Source organism: Cynocephalus volans, chromosome 6 (assembly GCF_027409185.1).
Source record: "Cynocephalus volans isolate mCynVol1 chromosome 6, mCynVol1.pri, whole genome shotgun sequence".
Taxonomy (NCBI): Eukaryota; Metazoa; Chordata; class Mammalia; order Dermoptera; family Cynocephalidae; genus Cynocephalus; species Cynocephalus volans.
Window position 1 is genome coordinate 27,581,873 of NC_084465.1, and position 6,000 is coordinate 27,587,872.

A 6,000-nucleotide genomic window follows, 5' to 3' on the forward strand; every position below is an offset into this window, starting at 1 on the left:
CCCTTTCTGGCCCAGTCAGGCATATAACCCCGGGCTGACAGGCATCCGGGTGCCAGGGCGGCAGTGGCTGGCCAAGGGTGAGGTCACAGGCTGAGCACTCATGCTCAGCCCCTCCTCCTTGTCATCACAGGCGCAGTCCTTGCCCTGCCGGTCTGCACAATTCCCCTCTGACCTCCCCCCTGGCCCACAGCTTCACCCCCAGCAGGCTCTGGCCTCTACCTGGCAAGGCCTAGTGTATTAGGTTCCTGTTGCTGATGTAACAAACTCCCACAAATATAGCAGCCTAAAAAATATAAATTTATTGTCTTACTGTTCTGGAGGTCAGAAGTATAAAACAGGTCCTCTGGGTTGCATTCCCTCTGGAGGCTCTGGGGAGAAACTTCTCCCTTGCCTTTGCTGGCTTCTAGAGGCCGCTGAATTCTTCGGCTCGTGGCCCTTTCCTCCATCTTCAAAGCCAGCAGCGTAAGATCTTCAGATTTCCTGTCTTTCTGACTTGCTCTCATTTTCACATCTGCTCTGACTCTGATACTTGCACCTCCCTTATAAGGACCCTGTGATTACATCGGACCCCCTGGCTAATCTACAATAATCTCTTCATCTCAACACTCTTAACCGGATCACATCTGTAAAGTCCCTTTTGCCATGTAAGGCAACCGGGACACAGGTTCCGGGGATAAGGTCACTGACATTTGGAGGGCGTTATTCAGTTTGCCACACCTAGCTAGGATGCTCATCTCCTCCATAACCGGAGGCAGTGTTTACAGCACACTTACCATAGGCCATGTGCCGTCTAAACATGGTCCACATTATCTCACACCATCCTAGTGAGGTGGGTATGGATCTGCACTGTACAGATGGAGAGTTGGCTGACTCCAGAGCCCATTGGTTTGCCAGATCCCAAGTCCATCTCCCCAGATTGGAAATGGACCCCTCCCTGCTGGGAACTCCCCCACAGCCCTTGAGTTTGCATCTTGGTCTGGCCTGCAAGCTCACCTGCTGGCTTCACTCCTCTGACGCTGGCCGTGAGGGCCTGGGTGGGAGCAGCTGCCCGCTCTCCTTTCCCTGACAGAGTCTGGTCCTTCAGGGCAGAACACAGCCTCACTCAGGGTGCCAGGACAAAGCTGTCCTCACCTTTGGGTTCCCCTATCACCTCCCACACTCCTTCCTGCCCTGCATCTCCGTGGTGGTCCCCGCCCTCCAGGCTTTTCCTGCCCTGGACCCTCGGAGACATGACTTCACTCTCCTATCAGCTGTGGCCCCGCCTGAAAGAAGGGGTGGGGTAGCCTGCACAGCAGGGCCAAGGCAGGACTGGAACGCAGCTCTCCCCGTCCCTGAGGAAGGCTGATTCAGACACATTACCAGGATTTCAGAATTTGGGATGGAGGAGGCTGGCCGGTTAGCTCAGATGTTTACAGCACAGAGTTCTAACACCAAGGTCACAGGTTCAGATCCCCTTACAGGCCAGCCGTCAGAAAAGAAGAATTTGGGGTGGAGTTGGACGGATGGCTTATTTCACCTCGTAAAACAGGAAGTGTGTTTGAGCAAACTGCCCCAGTAACCTGAGGTGCTAGTGCTTTGGGTTTGCCCCCTTCTCCCTAGCCCTCATTCCTTGGCAGTTTTCACAACAAGGTTGCAAAACCAGGGGCTCCCCTTCAGTGGGGGTGGGGAGCAGAGTGCAGAAACCGGTAGAACACAAGCTGTTTGCACCCACTCCAGATATCAAAGTGTCCCCTGACTCCCCAGGAGAGGGTCATGGGGGTAAGAGGGAGAGAGAAAAGGAACTAAGGGCAACCTAAAGAATTCCTTTCTTTACCCCCAGGTAAAGATTCAGGCCTCAGATATCGGTAAACAGGGAGGGAGCCCGAGATGAGGGACGAGCCATGCTGGGAGAGCTCTCCCCACCTCTCGGCCTGCAGAGGTGAGTTGGGGGATCTGTACTGGGACTCCTGAGGGAGAGGAGGTATCTTCCCCCATCCTGACTAGGCCTCATGGCCACTGACCTGGTAGCTCTGTTGTTGTCCTCCCTTGGCCTTGACTGCAGACCCCTCAGCTGCTCCTCTGTTCTCAAGAACCTGAGGGGTGGGGCACTACCCAGGAGGGGACAGTGTCCCAAGCAGTAGTTCTCCATTTCCCTGCTGTGCAAAACAGCTGAGTTCTCCTGGCACTTGTGGAAAGCCTTCAGGCTGTCAAAAACCAAACCATGCTGAGGTTTGCTCAGAGCCCCCAGAGCTGCTATTGGCCTATCACCCTATCCCCTTTATCCTGTGCCTGGGTGGTCCATGGGTCTGTGGCAGGATGGGAGGGGCAGGAGTAGGGGACATCTGCTTTAGTGAGCAGGCTGTGTGCTTTTTCACAGTGACACGAGAACCAGGACAATTTTCCCTGGGGCCTCCTCTGCCCTATAAAACTTAAACAGATCAGTCTTGCAGATGGTAGGTAGCACAGTTCCAGCCACCAGCCTTTTACCTCTAACTACTGGTTAAAGTGCACCATCCTGTGGTAAGAGCCCACCTTCCCTAGCCTCTTTCATCTCTTACCTGTCCCCATCCCCTCCTGGGATTCTCCCACCAATCTCTCTGTTCTCTGACCAAACTTCCCCACCTCCTCCATCCCCCCAGCGGCTTTATCTTTCACTCCTGAAATCAGAGCACCGTGGTAATGATAGTAACGAACACACACAACATTTCTGTGTGCCAGGCACTGTTCAAAGCACTCTATATATTGACCCATTTAATGGTCACAGTACTCTATGAGGGAAAGACTATTATTACCTCCATTTTGCAAATGAGGAATCTGATACACTGGAAAGCAATAAGGGTGAGTTAAATCTAAGGGCTAAAGAAGGGAGATAGAGACCCACAAAGCAAGCATTTGGGAACAGCTGTTCTTGTCAAAAGATTAAAATACTGTCGTTGTTGTTTTAATTACAAAGTAATGTGTGCAGCAGACCCCTTGACCCTTGCCCTGTCCACCCCTAATCTCCAAGAGCTAAAGACACAAAGGGATGAAATGCATGAACTCACTAGAAGGAACCTCTGCTGGCTGCTCCAGCTCCCCAGCCCTAAGAGCCACTGGTGGGAGGGGAGAGGGACAGGGACCAGAGCAGGGCGGGGCTCCTTGGTCCCAGGCTCTGTTCCTCAAGCTCTCTGCCTCTCATTCACCCCCATTTTCTTCATTTCTCTTGGAAAGAGGAGGCATCACCTGCTGGCACCCGCCCTGTGGGTGCTGGGGAAGCTGTTCTGATCTGCCTGGGAGACCACAGATGCACAGAACTGGACCGAGGGACCCCATCCCAGACTCATCTCTTCTTGCTCATTCCTGCCATGGCCCTTCCACTCTGTTATCCCATCCCTTTGCCTCTCAGGACCAAGCCAAACTCCACTCTCAGGTGGCTAGTGCATAAGTCCCATGCTGTTCCTCCTGGTACACTGTCCCCTCCAAGGAGGGACTCAGCCCTGAGAATATCCTTGGAATGTGGCCTCACTCTCTGCCCCAGGAGAAGGGACAGAAAACCTCAGAACATCATTAGAGAGGGAGTGATTGAAAATTTTACATCTCTAGTTCCGGTCTCTCCCCTGAGCTCTGGACACATAAATCCAAATGCCTAATAAAATCAACATTTATTTATTGACTACCTATTAAATACCAAGCAATCTTTTAGTGCTCAGAACACAAGGTTGAACAAGACAGACAAGAACTCCTGCAGTTTACACTCTCCGGGGCAGCAAAAGACAGTAAGCTAGCAAGCAAATAAACAAGCAGGATCATATCAGGTAGTGAAAAGAAACAAGGGAACATGGAGTAATATTTGGGCTGCTTCTCTAATGACAGGAGGGAGCTAGCCATACGAAGACCTGGGGACTATCTTGCAGGCAGAGGAGATAGCTAGTGCAAAGGCTCTGAGGCAGGAACCAATATGTAATGTTTGCAGGAGACAAAGAAGGGCAATGTGTCTAGAGTACTGGGAACAAGGAGGAGACACTGCAGATGAGGCTGGAAGAGATGATAGTATAAGATGGGAGGTGGATGGGCAAGTAGGGACCAGGCTATGTAGATAAGCCTTATAGACATCATAAAGTAACTAAATTTTATTTTATTTGCAATGGGAAGACTTTGGAGGAAATGATGTGATATGATTTTTCCCCTATTTTTTGTTTTTGTTTTTTTCTTTTGACTTTTTTGGTTTATGTTTTTAAAAGGTCATCCTAGCATCTGGGTAGAGAGTGAGCTGTAGGAGCAAGAATGGAATGGAAGCTGGGAGTCTATTGTAGTCATCTAAGTAAGGTACGAGTGAGGGTGACAATGGAGGGGTAAGGAGTGGTGGGTGTGAGAAGTATTTTGGAGTTATCTGACAGGATTTGCTGATGAATTAGATGTAGGTGTGAGAGAAAGAAAGGAATCAAGAATAAGTTAGGTTTTTGGTTAGATCAACTTAGTAGAGGAAGATGGTACTATTAAGTAAAATAGGAAAGAATAGAAAAGGTTGAAGGAAAAGTTATTTTGGCAGAGGGATTAACTTTGTGTGTGTGTGTGTGTGTGTGAGAGAGAGAGAGGGGAGGGATGGTTGGGGAAAAAAGAGTTCTATTTTGTATATGGCAAGTGTGAAGCATCTCTTAGGTAGCTAAGTAGAGGTGTCAGGTACGTAGTTGGACAATACAAGTCTCCAGCATACAGGTCAGAGTTGGTATTTCCTAGGTAGATGAGATTACTAGGAAAGATTAGTAGGTGGAGGAGATTACTAGATTATCAGGTGGAGGAGGAGAGTAGCATAGGAGAGCCAAGAAAGTATAGTGTCTTTGAAGCCAAGAGTAATGAGTGTTCAAGGAGGAGTAAGTGAGTGTGATGGTTGATTTTATGTCAATTTGTCTGGACTAAGAGTTGCCCAGATAGCTGGGCACAGGTAAAACGTTTCTGGGTGTGTCTGTGATGTTGCTTCTGGAAGAGATTAGCATTTGAATAAAGAAGATCGCCCTCACCAATAAGGGTGGGTATTACTCAATCCTTTGAGGGCTTGAATAGAACAAATTTGCCCTTCCTCTGTTCCTTGCAGAGGAAGGGCAAATTTTCTCTCTCTTGAGCTGGAGCACGCATCTTTTCCTGCCCTTGAACATCAGCATTTCTCATTCTCAGACCTTCAGACTCAGACTGAGAGTTACACCACTGGCTCCACTGGTTCTCACACCTTTGAGTTTGGACTAGAACTACACCACCAGCTTTCCCGAACCTCCAGCTTGCAGACACCAGACTGTGGGACTTCTCAGCCTCCATAATCACATGAGCCAATACTTCATAAGAAACCCATTTCTATATATCTTATTGATTCTGTTTCTTTGGAGAATCCTGACTCATACAATGATCAGTGATCAACGGTGTCTACTCTTTTAAGGAGGTCAAGGAAGAAGACTCAGGTCCACTGGACTTGGCAACCTAAAGGTCATCATGACTTGATAAGAGCTCTTTCAGTAGAGCAGTGGGATGGAAGCCAGACTGGAGTAGGAGGTAAGAAGATGGAGACAATGGGTGCTGACAACTCTGTGGAGGAGTTCTGCTGTGAAGAGCAAAGAAATGGGCTGGTAACTTCATTAGTAATGCTTCCCACACCTTTGAGCTTCCTGTTGATTCTTGTGCCAGCATTACAGCTTTTTAAAAATCATTGTAGCTTTGCAATATAATTTAACATTTATGAAAATGAATAAATACGTGCTATGCAAAGGAGCAAGTTTCTGCTACACATCCTATTTATAATTCTTGGCGTTTTTGGTGGCTGGCCGGTACAGGGACCCAAACACTTAACCTTGGAGTTATCAACACCATGCTCTAAGCACTCCTCTTTTTCAAAAGGTTCTTAATGATTTTTGCTTGTTATTCTTACAAATAAGCTTTAGAATAATTATTACAAAAATTTAAAAATTCATATTGATATTTTAATTGGAATAGTACTAAAAACATAAATCAAGCTGGAGAGAATTGATGGTCTTATAAATATTGAGGGGATCTATC